This window comes from Uloborus diversus, chromosome 6 (genome assembly GCF_026930045.1).
Source record: "Uloborus diversus isolate 005 chromosome 6, Udiv.v.3.1, whole genome shotgun sequence".
In the NCBI taxonomy this organism is placed as follows: domain Eukaryota; kingdom Metazoa; phylum Arthropoda; class Arachnida; order Araneae; family Uloboridae; genus Uloborus; species Uloborus diversus.
Window position 1 is genome coordinate 159,494,854 of NC_072736.1, and position 18,326 is coordinate 159,513,179.

An 18,326-nucleotide genomic window follows, 5' to 3' on the forward strand; every position below is an offset into this window, starting at 1 on the left:
GTGGATTATCTTACTTATTTGCGAAAAGGGATATAACTTTGTTTTGTTTGCCTATTTCTGTCTTGATATTTTTGTAGTTCCCACTACATCTTAAAACGTTTCAAAATGCAGAAATTGGTATCTACGAGGGTTATTTTTTTTTCAAGGTCCGATCGATCGTGAAGTGAAAACCAGAAAGTCAAACCGATGACGCTGTGCGTAGATTTGTTGCGCAGTCTCTCAAGTAAGATTGTGCAGAGCATCAGGTCGCTGTGGATATTCTGGAGCACGCAGTGAACGAGGAAACATGCCTCAAACAATTGCGTCTTCTGCTGAGTGTGAAGTGCGTGTTGTAATTCAATTTCGGATTGCTGAAGGAAGGGCAATTCAGAACAAACATAGAGGAATGTTGTCATCAGGCATTGCGCTTCTGCACGACAACGCGCGTCCACACACTGCTGCTTAAACCAAAAACCTCCTGCAGTAGTTTCGCTGGATAGTGTTTGACCATCCTCCATACATCCCAGACTTGGCACTATCCGATTACCATTTCTTTGGTCACATGAAACGTTGGCTAGGAAGACAAACGTTTGGCTCCGACGCCGAGCTGCAGTGCAGCGTACAGAATTGGCTAAAAGCACAGGCGGCTGCCTTCTATGACGAGGGTATCTAAAAAATGGTACCACGCTACGACAAATGTCTTAATCGGAGCGGCGACTACGTCGAGAAGTAGTTGGAAGGTGTACGTACATATTCCTAATAAAAAAGTTTTCATCGTCTTTGTGGTCTTCATTTCGCGATCGATTGGACCTTGAAAAAATAAATAACCCTCGTAATTTTCAAAATTTTCTCCGGGGGAGAAACCCCCCGCCCCGCTACAATCGGAGATATTCTACACTCTATTCAAAGGGGACCCCTGGGTCACTCTCTTGATACCATTTCTTCTCTTAAGGTAAATCCAAAAAGGACACATTAAAACACAATCAAAAAAATAAAAGTATTGCTGTATGTATAAGAGGTAAGAGAAAAACGTTGTAAAGGGGGGAAAAAACGTCAAAAAATGCCTCTTACACCACCGACAGAAACGTTGTTCATACAAAGGAGGCCCCATACCTGGCAGAGCCGGCCTTAGCAGATGCGGGGCCCGATTAGAGAGATCTGGCGGGGTCCTTGACAGAACGGTGAAACAAATTCGAGAAGTGCCGACCGATTTTTCTGATTCCGGTAAGGACAAGGGTTGGGGGGGGGGGGGGGGGAGGGCGTTAGAGGTCAGATAAACCACCCACGGTCCCCGGAAGAGTCTTCAAAGCTGACGTCTGAAATCGCAAATTTGGACAATTCTGTGTAAAATGAAGGTCTACCGAATTATTTTTAAAATTTAAGATAAGTTTAGATTAATTTTGGTAATGATAGGGAATTGAGGGTTCCTCTCAGAATTTTTTTCTGAAATTTTAGTTCCAAGGTGATGTTGGTGAAAATGGAGATGAAAGAATTTGGTGATCTCCTATCGAAGGATTTAAGGCGCTATTTTAGACTATCATTGGTGACGTTAGGGGATTCAGTGACTCTTCGAAAATTTTTCGATATTGAAGTGTTAAAAACTCAATTTTAGGCTCTGTTTGGAAACGATGGAGGAAATGGAAGAGATTCTTCCTTTAATTTTTTTCGAAACTGAAATCAATTTTATGCTATTCATGAGAAAGAAGGGTTCGAGGGTTCTCTCGTAGTAGTATTTTCTAAAACGGAAATTTTAAGCTATTGTGCTGATTCTAAAGAAAGGGGTTAATAGTTACACTGTAAAAAAATTCCGAAACGTTACTGAGTCTTTCCGTGTAACGTGTCGGGACTTCAAAGGTTTTTATCCACTTCCTTGAAAAATCAGGTTTTATTGTCAAAAAGTTTCCTGAATTGCTACAAGTTGCTCGAGTGCACACTTCTTACTGGTGTAAAAATATTTTTAACTTCCAGTTAAAAGATTAACTTTGCGTATTTATTAAGTGAATCGACTTCAGGTAACGTGTGGCCTGTCCATGCTGATTAAGCTCCCAGAGGGAGCAAAGAAGTATGGACTACGCTGCTTTGCAAGTGTTGCAGGCGAGTAAAATTCTCAATGCTTACTTCAATTCTGGCTTAACGTTGGCCGTGCTTGCAATACTGTTTATGGAACTTTCGTAATGAATGAGGAAGGGACTAAGCTATAAATTATACGTGCAAAAATTTACTCTAAAGTTCCAGTGACACGACTGGCTTCAAACGGGAAGATTTCTGAATTTTTCAGGAAGGTTACTGAATATTAGCGGAAAACGTTCCTGGTTTTTGCAAGATATGTTACTGGCAGAAATTGGGCACATCAGCTGCCCATTAATTTCCAGGAACGTTTCTGAATCGTTCTTACAGTATAGGAAATAGGTTTCTGAGACCTTAACCAGAAAATATTTTGAAATTTAAATCTTAAAAACACTAGTTTAGGCTGCCTTTGGAGCAGGGGCGTGCACGGGGGGGAGGCGAGAGATGGGACACCTGTTGGCCCGGACCTGAGCCTGAAGGGGGCCCAATATTTTTTTAACTAGGGGTGAAATATAGGGGTAAACAATATGGAAGGGGGCCCCGGAAAAGTCATTTGTGACGGCCCCAAAATTTCTGTGCACGCCCCTGCTTTGGAGACGTTAGAGGAGAAAAAGGGGAGGAGGGTGGTGAAATTTATGAATTTTCTTTCCTTGAAAATCCTTTAAAATTGAAACTGAATGATATAATTTTAGTCAGTTTTTTTGTGATAAAGTTGATGTAAGGGTGGGCACTTGAGTAGCCTCCTCTTGAATTTTTTGAAATTGAATTTTTAAAATGCATCTGCAGTCACGTTAGGAGATATGTCAGGATTTGGTAGCTGTCCCAAGAAATTTTTTGGGCTTGAAGTTTTAAAAACCTATTTCCAGACTATATGTAGAAACGTTAGAAGATTAATGGCAATTTGCTTTATAGAATTATTATGGAGATGTTTTACGCTAATAAAAGCACGGAGTATTTGAAGTATCTTTTGTTTGTTTATTTTTCAGAATTGCACCTACGTTTGTGTTAATAGTGTAATAAAAAAATTGTCATTGCTGCTGAGTTTTAAGATTTTTTATCAACACAAATAAAGAAAGTAAAAAAATAATAAAAGTAAATATATAAATGAAATAAATTAAAAAGATAGCTTTGGAGATTCCTGAAATTTCGGAGTCTCGGGGGTAAGTTTCCGCATTGCCGATGTGATAGTAAGATACTGGTATAGGGGCCCGCATTAATTGCTGATAATAATTAAAAAATCGTACTTTGGTTTCCCACTACCTAGTTCCTTTCTCTTGATCGAAAGTTATAGGGTACAGCGGGTACGGCCTTAGATATGGATTTAAAAATGTTCAACTGGCTATATGTTTTATTTTTTTCTTCTGGAAATTTATCTGTTACTACTAGTTTCAGATAGGTTTCTAGGGACAGATATTTGCTTACTTTAATAGGGATGCTAAAAGTCTCAGTCCCCTTACTCCCTTAATCACACTGAAAGTAGCTCCATAACCCCAGCTTAAATATCAGTTAAGTATATTATGATTATTATCAGTTAAGTTCATTTGAACTTTTTATTTTCTTATTTATTTTTGCGAGGGAATTTTTTTTAGAGCGGGGCCCCTGCTGGCGCGGGGCCCCATTGGGCTCTTTTGCTCTAATCGGCTTAAGGCCGACTCTGATACCTGGAATAGCTTAGGGCCCCGTTAAGTCTAAATCCCACCCTAGCCACACTTCACGTTCTTTCTGCACCGGACTTACGCATATTCACAACAAAATTGTACATTTCAATGAAGAAAATAGATTATAAACGACGAGAAGACTAAACAATACTCGAAATCCGCTTTTAAAAGCAATGGAAAATGGGAAATAATTAATTCGCAACTCCAATAAACTATAACGGGCGCTGCAGCCACGGTCTAATGGCGGATGAAAAAGGTAAAACAAACAAATGCCGTTACTTATAACTTTCTTTGAAGCTTAATGAATGATAGTAATTTTTCATCGTGTTTGTGGGAAACTGTCTTTTCAATTCCTCTAAAATTACATTACACCACAAACTGTCTGAAGCCTGTAATTTTCTCCAAAGAAAACACGTGGAATTAATGTTTTACCTTTTTCTTTAGTATTGTTAATCACCGCAAGGTAGCGTATTCGAGCTCTGGAGTTGCGAATAGTAATCATATAATTTCGTAAACAAAAAAATTAACAAACCAATTTCAAGGCTGAACTGGTACAATGTGGCTTACGCTTTTAAACTGATGACTTGACTTGAATCAAAGAAATCTTTGAAAACCGGCTTCATTTGAAAAATTTAAAATGCCCCAAACACACAAATACATGCTTGCTTAAGTTCGGCCTTGAAATTGATTCGTTAAATTTAGTAGCAAAACTAGCTGTATAATTATTATTATTTTTCATTGTTTTTGGCAACAATTAAAAAGCAGCTACGTCACTTCCGTCACACAAAAAGGTTGCGGATCGGAATTTCAAAACCCTCGCATGAAATGTATCACTTCAAAAGTGAAAAGCAATTGGGTTGTTTACGAAATTTTAAAGGTTGTATTTTTTTCTGCAAGAGCATGCTTATAAACACTGGATTTTAAAACTATTGTTTAAAAAATAATTTGACAAAGTTTAACATTTTTTAACAATTATTTTAATCGGTGCGCAGATTCAAGTTCATTTTTTACACTTCTGCACATGACATCACAAGTGATGAGATGCCATCAGCGCAGAGCGCAATATTTAATTCGCTTCTTTACTCACATGCGTGGGCGCCCATATGCAAAATTATAGGGGGGGGGGGCTCAGATATTTCAATTATGGTTTAGCAGGATATTTTCTCCATGGAAACAGATTTCGGGACAGATTAGAGTCATTAAAATTTGACATTTTTAATTACTTATTCATTAATGGCTGGAGAACAAATGTTTTTACATTTTTGCAAAGAAAAAAAGTATTAAAAGCAAGGAAGTTCTAATTTCTAAGGGGGGACTCAAGCCCCCCCCCCTCCTTGCCCCCTATATGGGCGCGCTTGCTCACATGTACTGGCAACGATATGGTTGATAGCAAGCGTAGAGCGCAATGGTCATTACTATTATTTCAAGGAAACGAAGTAGACAGCAAGTGTAAGCATTCAGTGCGCCAGTGCAACAGCGCGCCAAAGTACATCAACGTCACAAAGACCACGCCTTATTTCCAAAATTGGACATTTTATAAAAATAATAATAAAACATCGGACATTTTATAAAAAACTAAAATATGATGTTGTACTTTCTTCCTTCCCAATGGCAGGCAGCCCTAGTTAGGATACACCTGAATGCAATCTTCATTGTTAATGTACCCAGGGGATCCCACAGGGGGGGGGGATCAATTTAATTAGATATATTTTTAGTTTAAATTATTTATTTTATTCTGTTTGTATTTCATTTTTTTATTTATATGTGTGTGTGTGTGTCTCATTGGCGTAGCACTGAACTTTTCTAATTCAATAATAATAATAGTAATAATAATAATAATTATAAAATGAATAAATAAATAAAAAATATTAAATAAAGTATACACAGTAAAAAAAGGAGAACTAAAAAATAAAAAACTTAATATTTAAAAAAGTAAATACAATTAAAAAAAACTAAAAACAAAAAAGGGGAAAAGGGAAAGAGTGTTGAGATTTTCTTTTTTGGGGGGGGGGGAGATTTATGCCACTGAACTTGGGGGAGGGGGAGGGCACCCCTGAATGCACTTAAACCCGTCGGTTTTTTTTTTCTTTTTTTTGAGCAATCACGATTGCTTATTGTTCTCATTTGACGGTATTGATGTTACTGTGATTTTATTCTCCCCCCTCCTCCCTTTGCAGCACCACCGTCGGCCAGCCTCACGATGCTGCTCCTATAGCGAAAACCGTCTCCAGGTTGCGTCACTTGCCTACACACACACGCATACCTACTCACAAGTCTACACATACACAACTATACACATGTGACCGCCCAAGAGGAGGGGCAGGCATGAAGAGACAGGAGCTGTTTCTAGGATCAAGTGAGTAGGGTAGTAACCAATGAGTAGGGTCCTTTCGCAACTCGTGATTGCGAAAAACATAATTTGAATTCAAAATTTTAGAATTCAAATTAATTTTCTTTTTTTATATTTTTTCAATTTTCTTTTCATGAACTAGCTATGAAATAAATAAATTAGCAGAAACCAAACTTACCAGTATTTTCTTTCTGATCGTCATCCATTTGCTCATAATCATAAACGACAGAGCGCGCAATGTCCGTCCATGCCGCTATTCTCCTGTCTCTATCCATGTATTCCAAAGTACTGGCATCCCACACACATCTCCGTTCCTTGACTTCAAATATAAATTGCTCTGTGTCGAAAAAATGCTGCGACAGATTATCCATGGCTGCTACCTTTCTCTAATGTCACTCCGTGTGAATGCAAAATGGCTCCGACTACTCCGCCAGCGCCAAGCGTCTCGACGCGACTCGTCATTTCTCGCCAAGGCCATTAGCCTGCAAGTAATTAGCGGAAAGGAGAGCGCTTGTGTGAAGTCGCCGCCGAACGAACAGCAATCAATCTTTCACCGTAAATTATTATTCCCCATCCCCGCTGGCCTTTCTTCCCAATGTCACAAGGGGATGGTGCAGGGGCGGCATTTCACCATTTCATTTGGGGGGTCGAATTTCTTAAATATGTATAACCCCAAAGCGAAACCAAACACACATTAGCTAACAAGAAGTTGTCATAAAATCGGTTTAATATAAATAAAATTAGTGCTTAGAAACAATTAAAATTTTGATTCATTGACTAAAAAGTTATCATACAAAACATGTCGCTACTAAAGTTTTTATACCTTTTGGAAAAGTTATAATGCATGATTTTTGGAATTCGGAAGAGCAGGAAATCGTGTTAAGTTACTAATCTATCAGTGCCCAAAGTCTTGCTGTTTTGCCAGTTCAGCTGAATGGAAAAGGTTTTTATTTTTTTTTATCCCCCACCCCCTTTTGTGCTTCGAAAATATTTCTCTAAACTCCTGAGACATATAAAAAAAATCTTTCTCTACTAGCTGAGCTGATTGTAATAGTTAAAAAATAATTGAAGTAACACAAAGTTATGTATGAAAACACTTTTTGTATCTTGCTCTTCAAAATCACCCAGGCTACTTCAAAAACTGTGAGGTGCTTAAACTTTTCATCATTGAATAATCTAGTCATGTCGGCGCTCTCAGCTTCAATGAGATATCATCTGCCTCAAGCTCTGTCATTTACTATTCCAGACTGATGAGTCCGTAACAAGGACGAAACTGCAGTCTCAGGATGTGAAAACCATTCTGTCGGTATATTGCTTGTGCTATGCTAAAGGGCATGAACTTTTTCACCATTGGAAGAATCGTTTTGCAATAAATTTTCCAGTCGTCAAATCACTGCTTTGAAGTTATAGAGAAATGTTTTTATCGTTTTAACTTTTGAAGATTATCTTGTGTCACTCCGCGATTGCATAATTATAGAGCCCCATAAAAGGTATTTGGTTGATATGTCTTTTTTTATTCAATAATCACATGCACTTTTAAGAAGTTTCTATGAAAGTATTATAATGTATTGAGCAGCTGAAACGTGTTTCTAGCAGAAGGAAAGCGATGAACACTCATTAAATAAATATACACTTAAAAAATGAAGCGTAAAAGTGAATGTAAAATATCAAGGAATTTTCTTGTGAAAACCATGCAGCCGCACCACTTTTCACGAGCCTTGGACATACCATCGTTACACTGGGCACACAAGTGTGAAATATTTAGCCTATATGAGGAAATGTCTTCTTTAGTTAAAATTAACCATGGTTCTCTATCAGTTTTCTATGTTCTGAAAAAGCTGAAAATACTTCATGAATTTCTAAGTCATCATCCAAATAACGAAAAACACTTTTTCTAGTCTGAGAATGTGTCGAGTTTCATCAAATAGTTGCTGAGAACCAGCGAGATTTCCGACTTACATAAATTGAATTCACCCATTTTCTATCATTCTTCTCAAAAAATTTGGGGGTGCAAACGCCCCCTCTTGACCCCCCCTATTTGCCACCCCTGGGATGGTGAGTAATCAATGGAAAAAAATTTTCAGTGATACAGTAAAACCTGTCTACAACGATACTGTTGGGACCTAAAAAAAATACTGTTACAGACAGTTTGATTATTTATGCTGAGATTTTTCGGGGACCAAGGAAAATATCGCTATACGCAGGTTTATTGTTATAGACAGTATCGTTATACACAGGTTTCACTGTACCGTGATTTTACGCTCCTCAAACAACTGGGTTGAAACAACGAACTCAACTGGAAATACAGAGAGAGTAAAGAATAGAAAGAAAAAGGTATTAATGACTCTTTCAAAAGGTATAAAATCTATATTTTAACGAAAAGAACATTATACATACCACTAAGAAAATCGCCCGTCAAGATATGACGACGGGTGAACACTGCTTCTACATTTGAACAAAGCAATTGCTTGTTTGGAGTCATTTTTATGGTTGAAATTTTAACCCAAACTCCAGTGGATTAACCCTGAACTCCAGTAGATAGCGTTCATTATCGACCTCTTTTTCGTTTCTACATTCCCCTGGAATGACACACTGTTACGAGTAAAACAGTTAAGTTACCGGATCCAGTTCAGCCTTGTCACAATAAAGCACTTCCCTGCACGTCAAACGTTACCAAAAAATATTATCAAATCATCATGCCGTGGCGTGAGCTTCATTGTTGATGACGTCAGCGTTATTCGATCATTCGCGATTATATGTATGAGGTTTTTAGATCATTTTCACTCATTTAGTTGCGAATCCGGCGGTTTGTTTAGGTTGAAAATAGTCCGTCATAGGGGGATTGTTTTTTAGCCATTGAGTTCAAAGTAAACGCAACATCTTCCAGGATTGAAATACTTTGCGAGTTTTTTTGCCTGGTCTTTTATGAGAAGAAAAAAAAAATCGCGAATACAATACTTCCTTTTTTGTAAAAGGAAGTAATAGATTTTACTCTATTTATAAGCTCTTTAATGCTATATTGAAAGCCAGGGCAGATCCGGAAAGTATTCAAGGAGGGGGTGATTGATTTCAGAAACTTAATTTTTATAAATTCCCAAGCCTCCGTCTCCTAAAACATCGTCTCAAATCAAGGTTTTTTTTTTTTGGAAGTTTTATTTCTAAAAAATTTCGAAGGAGTGTATTGAACCCCATCCTTTACCCAAACGTCCCTTCTTGTTCATCTTCATTGGCGGACGAAAAATCCATAAGATCGGCTACAGATGGAACAGTAGCATTCATAGATTAACTTTCAACAGCACGGATTAGCTTTAAAAAAGCACAGAAGGGAACATTCTGCCTCTTTTAGGACATTTCTTGATTTTTGCTTTCCAGGGAAAACGTAAAATGCGAGAAATTCATAACTAAGAAACTTTTTATACGGGTTAAATTATCATTATTAGTAGTATATGGAAAAGCTAAGATCTGATGAAAAAAAAAAAACGGGAAATGTGGGGAAACCGTAGATTCGGAGAGCGTAAAATCGGGGTTCACTGTATATCAGATCCGAAAAAGAAAGTTCAGCACAGTAGACGATCGATTTTGCGAATCTGGAACCTCTTCATTTACAAACATGAACTATTAATAACTTTTTCTTTTTGGGAAATTTAAAAGGCTAAAAGAAACTGAAAATATTATTTAGGGTTATTTACCAAAAACAGTCGAAATGCAAACATCCGCGTATAAATAATAGACGATGATCGAGTAATCCGCGTGTTTCAACAATGAAACTCGCGCCACGGCATGATAGTTTGGTAATGTGTTTTGGTAATGTTTGACATGCAGGGAAAGGCTTTATTATGACAAGGCTGAACTCGATCCAGTCATATAACTGTTTTACTGGTAAGACTGTGTCAGTGGTTGGAAAAACTACATTTTTTTTGTAGCGAACTACAACTACAACTACTTTGTTACAAATGTAGTTAACTACAACTACAACTACTTTTTTCAAAATGTAGTTAACTACAACTACTTTTTTCAAAACGTAGCAACTGCAAACTACTTTTGAAATGTAGTCGCTACTTCGCTACTTTTCAAAAAATAAGTAAATAAAAAGCATACACACTTGGTTGTCCCTCAAAAAATGAAAGTCATTTTTTCAAGTCGCATACACTCTTGTATTTTTCTTCTTGTGTCAAAACAATCGTGAGAAAAAGTTTCATATAATTTGCACAACGGCAACCCGTGCCGACTTGCATCTGAAAGTGTAAAACAGTACTTGTATGCTAGGCCACATCGAGGAAAAAAAAAAAAAAAAAAAAACTTTTTTTAGAAACTCGAAATTTCTGTTGATAAAACGTTGCACCTGTACCCAACACCCCATATGTGCCGCAAGAACATTTATTCAAATTAAAAAACATTTAGATATGCCACACTTGACCTAAAATTTATAATTTTATTTAAAAAATTGATTTTTTTTCCAATTATTCAGTTATCTTTTAAAAAATTGCATATAAATTTAAGTTGAATATGAAGTTCAAAAATTACTGCCGAACATATTTACACAGATCAACAATTAAAAACGAATAATAAAAAAATGATATATTTTAAATGAAAAATTTAACTCAACCTGGAAAAAAACAGATCTTTGAGTCTATGTGGGAGACTTAAAAATTGCAGGAAAACAAAAATTTCTATTTAACGCTAATTACCTACTATTCTACTTTACTGTTTATATTTTTCAGCTTGATAATTTCGTAAAATCTTACATTTCTGAAAATATGTATCAAAAACTTAATTTTTTGAAGAAAATTATAAATGTTAGGCACGTGTGGGATATCTAAATGGTTTTTAATTTTGAGTTTATAAAAAAACATTTTATTTTAATTTGGCCTAGCATTACACAAGTGCTGGTTCACACTTTCAGACATAATCGGCACTTGCTGCCGTTGTTCAAATTATATGATTTTTTTTTTTTTTTTTTTTGACGTAAAAGGACAAAATATAAGAGAGTGTGCAACTTGAAAAATCAACTTTCGATTTTTGGGGGGGGGGGGACACCGTAATATACACACGCACACACACACACCGTAAGATGATTGAACAAAAAAAGATTGATAAATTAGCTCATCAGAAGACATTAAGAAAACTGTCCGTTATCATACTCTCACACACTGTAATGCTCGTATTTATTGTTAAGTCCTCCAGAACAGTTCAATTTCATCCTTTTCTATAGCATTTTCAGTAGCTTCTTTTTATTTGGTGAATACTGTCGAAAATTTAAGCCTCGCTAAAATATTTGTTCTTAAATCTTCGGTCTGTTCATATAAAATTCACCAAATTTTCAACTCGCGAAATCACCGACATATTCATTTTCGCGAAAATGAATTTGTCGGCTTTGAACGCTTTTTGCAATATGAATATTGGTGAAATATGAAAATTACTACGGCAAAAAAACTAATGGCGTCAAACAGATAGAACGTATGGCGTCAAAATGAAATGCCTGAGGTCAGCTCGTATTTTTATGAGTCTTATTTCTTATTGCATCCGCTGATGTACTTGTGTAAAATTTGCGCCAGTCAAATTCGTTTGAACCTTTTTTTTTTTCAGTTTATTTAAAAGTAGTTTCCAGAAATCGCTACAAACTACTATTTTTTTATAGTTAACTACTCACTACACTACTTTTTGAAAAAAGTAGTGCGCTACACTACAAACTACTCAAAAATGTAGCTACTACAGTAGCGTCGCTACTTGTAGCGAGCTACTTCCAACCACAGCCAAAAAGTAATAACACTTGAGATAACCTTTTCCTTGCAGCTAGGTTGGACAACTAAGCAGATTTTTTTTTAAATAGGAAATAAACAGCAATGAAAATAAAAAAAATAGCATTCTTCAAATAGAAAGGGAAAAGGAGGCACACATGTTTTCAAGCAAAGAAACCAATTACTTTTAAAATTTTAAGATAATATCGCTCCATGTGAAAATTAGGTAAATTTTGAATAGCTCAATTTCACTGATAATCATGAGAATTATTTGTGAATAACGTACCTTTGGGTGGTTGAATTCCAAGATTTTCAAACTTTTCTTTGTGTGTCATTGGAAGGACTACAGCTTCAATCAACTAAAAATCATGATAAATATTTAGTCTCAAATGAAAATTCATAAACTAAAAATGAATTTTGAAAGATGAAGTGCAGAGAAATACAACAAAATTATTTACATTATGTGGCAGAAACTTTCAAAGTAATTTCAACTTTTTCAAATACAGTAGACGAGGGTTAATTGAATCAACCGCTTTAATGGGCAAACAGGCAATTGCTTCCTTCAAATGTAGAAGCAGTTTTCACCTGTCATACCTTGACGGGGATTTTCTAGTTTCAAATAAAAATTTTATTTTGTGTATAATGTGTTGAATTACATAGCTTTTAATTAATCTCTTTTCTTTCCTCAAAATTGGCTTTTCCCAAGAAACTTTGTTTTATTCTATGAGTACAAATTTAGCGATTAATTAAAATTCCGAATGTATATTAACAAAAATATAAATAAAACTGTTGGTAAAGAATTTTAAATAACGAGAAAGTATCGCGAGAAAAATTAAAGTTTGAAGAATTCTATTAACTATTTAACTAGTAAAAAAGCAAAACATGACAATTCGGTAATTACATAACACGGTAGCGAAAGTTCAATGAGGTAAAAGCTAATTAATTTTGTTAATTAGTAACATTTGGAACAAACTCCAAATTGAAAACTTTACAACACTGATGCGGTTTTTTCGAACAAACTTTGAAATAGTTATTTGTAATTAAAGTATTTTGTTGTGTGAAACACGAATTCGTCTTAACAGAAAACCAAACTGATATCTTTTGATAAAATTAAAACTAAAATGATACAAAAGTTATTCTCGAAACAGAGTTGGATTTTTTTTTTTTTTTGTCTTTTGCGTAAGCAATTAAACATTTTTTATCTAACAAAGATTAACTTTTAGAATCCGTATTTAATAATAATTAAAATCCTCAGATATATAATAGCCAATGATCGAGTAACCCGCGAGTTTCAACAATGAAACTCGCGCCACGGCATGATAATTTGAAAAAAAAAAAAAAAAAATTTGGTAATGTTTATTCATGGGAATGAAGGAACGAAAACGTAGTTGAAAATTAACCCTATCCATTGGAGTTTAGGGTTCATCCACTGGAGTTAGGGTTACAATTTCAACCATCAAAATATCACCAAACAAGCAATGGCTTCGTTCAAATGTAGAAGCAATTTTCACCCGTCATACCTTGACCAGGCGACTTTCTAGTCTATATATATATAAATGAATGTTTGTCTGTATGTCATCCATGAACTCAAAAACTGCCCGGCAGATTTGGCTGGAACTTTCACCGTTTGTTATTTTTGGTACTGGGAATGTTTATAGACCAGTTCGAAAAAAATCCGATCGATAGTTCCTTTTTTATTCCAATTTAAGTCACAATCCATTGGATAAATACGAATAAAATTATCGGCTGCAGAAATTAATTCGCGTGAAAGATCTCATTCGCAACTCCAACGAACTATAGGGGGCACTGCAGTCACTGTCTAATGGCGGACGAAAAAACTAAAACAAACGCACGTGGTAACGAAGAAAATGCTAATAAGTCTAGTAAATTGTGTTCGTATGCATGATTTTTTCTCTTTATTCTTTTTAAATTAATTTCCAAAGTCTTGTGGATATTCTGGCCCACGTAGAAAGAAATGAGAATTGAAGAAGCATTACTAAACGTCAAACATTAATGCAAACTACGTAGTTCGTAGTTCTAAGCAGCCATTTCCACGATGTTGAATTCGATATTTATCAATTCTTGATAAAACTAAATAATAATTGTGGCCTGACAAGAATAACAATTAATGCTAGAAAAGTTAATATGACATTACAAATTATTATCAAAAGAAGATGATACTTCTTTGCCTTGCTTGGCTAGCGCTTATTGTTTTGCATTTGTAGCTGAGTTATTTCTCTCAAATTCCCGAATCGGTTAATTTAAAAATTTTCTGTTTCGATGTTTCTAATTTCTGAGTTACGATTTAATTATGTCATGTTATGCAAATCATCAACAAAATTCTCACGGAAATATGGCAGTAGTTTTCTTTTCAGTTGAATGACCATTATTTCTTTTAACTTATCGAATTCTGTAATCTTACTACCATTTTATTCCACTCATGATAAAAATTAAAAATGGTTTAACTAAAAACGCGAAATCTCGCCAAGGTTACTTTGCTCGCACAATACTAAAACTATAACCCTAAACAAATTTGGCGAAACCTTTCAGCTGAGAATAAAAGGAATAAAGTAAATTCTTTCTCGGACATTTTTCATTTTCTTCTACGATAATATATTCAAGAAAATATTTTGCATACTGTCCATTCCAACTGAATGCTGCTGTAAAATATGGTTAGTTAAATTCATTTAAGATTTAAAAAAAACCCATATTCTTACAAATTCATACAAAACAATAAAAAATTTTACCTTGTATAACGTTATCCAAGTTTGTTAATCCAGAGTTTTCGCTTTAACTATTCCTCAATCAACTCACATTTTAGAAGGAAATAAGGAAAACTAAGATTATTCTGAGAAGTTCGAGAATACTACTAAGGGACGATACAATTTCTGTATCTGAAAGCTACAGAAATCGAACTAAGACACATCCATTGCGTTAATAAATACTCAGAACAAACTGCCTGTGTTGACGTCAACAGACACACATGGAACGCAACGTGGCAAAGTTTTAGTTTTTCCGGCAGTTTTGTAAATCACCGCAAGGTAGCGTATTCGAGCGCTGGATTTGCGAATTGATAAGAACTTAGCTGTTGCCATTTTTCTTGAGTTTGAACAAATAAATTCTTTCTTTATTGTTTTATGGCTTTTCATGCAACGGGGGGATTTAAAACTTTTTCTATTTGATATTTTTAGCGATTGATTGATCTTGCAAACTGCGTGAGTACAAAATTTGAGTATATAGTTACGGCTTCACTTGATACCTGGACCGATTAATATGAAAATTGCTATATATATGTATTTTTCCACGGAGAAGGTGCATAATATGCTCATTGAAGCCACTCGCCACCAGGTGGCACTGCAAAGTAGCAACTTCTGCCCCGTCAACCGATTGTCATGAAAATCAGTATAATGATGTATTTTTTTGTTGGCGTAGCAACGCGCGTCGGGTACAGCTAGTTTAATAATAATTTTGTGAAATAAAACTTTATTCCCAACAAAGAGAAAAGGAGAGAGAACGCATAAGTCCCAATATTCTTCAGACGTGGGAAGGCGAAATGAGCGATTCTTGATACATCCGTGAAAGTTATTCAACTTCATAATCATAATCATTCTTCCTCTGTAAATGCTCAAACTAATATTGTTTCATTTTAGATAGAAATGATGCGCTATTATTCAAGAACTTTTAGGATAAACAGATAATATTAGGTTGATTATTAAGCAGTATCGTAACTAGGGGTTGGCAGGAGTGGCTCTCGCCGGAGCGCAGCCGGGGGGGGGGGCACATTTCAGGTGATTAAAATATATATATATATATATATATATATATATATATATATATATATATATATATATATATATATAAAAATAAATAAAAATTAAGAGGTTTTTTTTTTCCCCACGGAACTTGAAAAATGCTTTAAAAAATGAAAAAAAAAAAAAAGTCGCAAGAAAAGAACTCGAGACACACACATAACATCTACCGAGAAAGACCATTAACATTGGGCATCATTGAAAACAATTCTAAAAAAGAAAATAAGAAAAAAAAATACAATGCTGCCTCATATTTGTCGACTCAAGTAATCAAAATGTTCCAAAAAAAAAAAAAATTTTTTTTTTGGAGGTCACAATGACCTTTGGTGACTTTCCACGTGGGTGACCCGGGGGGGGGGGATTCCTTAGTTCGCCAGGGGCGCCAGACCCCATAGTTACGCTACTGTTGTCGAATAATGTCATTACCAAGTTTTTATTTTCATTCAGTGATATAATTTCTCCCTCTATCAGTTTCCTTTTTCAGCGAAGTTATGATTAAAAATTTGCAGTCCCGGAAAGGTAAAAATCAACTGGTTTTGGAGAAAAATATCTGAATATATGACCCTTCTGAGTATTAGCCGATATTTCAATTTTTTTGTCACATAGCGATCGTACTAAAGGGAAATCAAGTGATGAGATGTCGGGTGTAGCAGCCCCCACTGAAATTCATTATTTCTTTTCCCCAGGTTTCGTTTTCAGCAGCTTGGTCTTGTATAATTATGCTTCAGAATCATTTCTTTTTTGTTGACACTCGCTGAAACGGAATGTACTCACCCGACCTTGCACTATCTGATTTCTCTTTGTTCCGTTCGCTATAGCACTTTCTAAGTGACATAAACTTGAAAAAATGGCTAATATCCAAAGTATCATCCGTTGGTAAATAAGATGTTTATCACAAAAATAACTGCATCATTGATTAAAATAAAATTAGGTGAAACAATTTTGTTTGAAAAAACAAACAAAAACAAAAAAAAAAAAAGACAGTACTTTCCGGTCCTCCAAATAAAATTTTAAATTTGTTTAGTTTCTGTTTAGTCATTTTGTAATGAGAAATAAAATCCACTTTGGTATAGAAAAAACTATACGTTTTAACTTTAAACCCTAAAGTTTTACTAATTTCCTATAAATTATTCTTACAATTTTCATTGCATTGAACAAAGAGGACCAGTAAACATATCAGAAGGACCAGCAGTTATACGAGATACACAATGCACATTATATTTAAAAATATACAGCAAAATTACTTTCTCTTTATTATTAGTACGCTTTCATTGCATGTGGCTCAAAGAAGAGAAATTTTAAAAGATTTTTTTTTTTTTTTTCTGAAAGAGCATGCTTAAAAAAATTGGATCCGACCATTCTTTAAATAATTTGTTTAAGTTTAATATTTTAAAAAAAAAATAATAGTTTAATCGGTGCGCTACCATTGTTTACGCTTCAGCCGATGACATCACATATGATGAAATGCCATTCTGTGTTGCCATTCACAGAGCAAAAGATTTAATTCGCTTCCTTACTCACGTGTACTGGCAACGGTATGGCTGATAGCAAGCGTAGAGCGCAATATTTAATTCGTTTCTTGATTGTCATAACGTGGAAACGCGGTAGAAAGATGCGCCAAAATGCATCATTTGTGACATCATAAAGAGCACGCCTTGTTTGAAAAATGTGACATTTAAAAAAATTAATTAAAAAATAACTGTTGGGAAAATGAAAGTATTTTCTGGGTCCATGTTATTATTATTTTTTTTTTCATTTTATTTATTTATTTATTTATTTTTATTTCTTTACTTATTTACTTTATTTTTATTTTATTTTTATTTATTTATTTATTTATTTATTTTGCCTTATTCATTCAATTTCAGTGACTTAAAGTAGTACTTTTGACTGAAGGAAACAACCCCATTACATCATAAATATGCTTTTATGTATTTTTATGCGTATGTAGTAAAATTGCTCTACAACGAACTGATTTTTAAAAAAAATTAACTAATTGAAACCTTTTCACAATAGTTTGATTGGTTAAAGCCTTCTATCTCAGACACGATCAAAAACCAATTAGAATCTTTAGAAAGAACATAAAAAATATTGTTCCCGAATGAAAAATGCTTCACTTTAAACACTTTTTGAATTAGAGAAGTTTGTACAAGTCCTTCATTTAAAGCGGGGCGTTGCCTCATTTTTTGACGTCAGAAAAGACTTCCCACTTTTTCTCCTTCGAGTGTCAAAACCATTAACTACATAATTTATCCGTTAATTGTGTCATCAAAAATTAAAACCACGTTTTCTTTCAAGTCTTTTTCCGTAATTTATTTCTTGTGTTTTTTGTTTAAAAAGACAGAAGTAGTTCAACTTTAGCTGTAAATTAATGAAAGCTGGCACTCCTCAAATAAAAGCATTTGTTTTTGTTATAAATTACTGTGTACGGATAAATATTCGGGAAAAGAAAAACCTTGATGCTCAGATGCAAGGACGGATCCAGAAATTTTTCAAGGGAGGGGGGATTGATTTTTATTACTTACTTTTTACTACGTATACTGATTTTAAAATATTGATCACAAAGGTTTTGGACTTAAATTCCGAAACAGTTCCGAAATTGGGTCCCAAACACAAACCTCCCTTCTCCCAACATCAATTAAACTTGTCGAAATTTGCGTTTTTTGAGCTTCATTTTCGAAAAATTAACGGTTTAGAGTCTCTCAACGGAGGGGCGATCGCCCACATA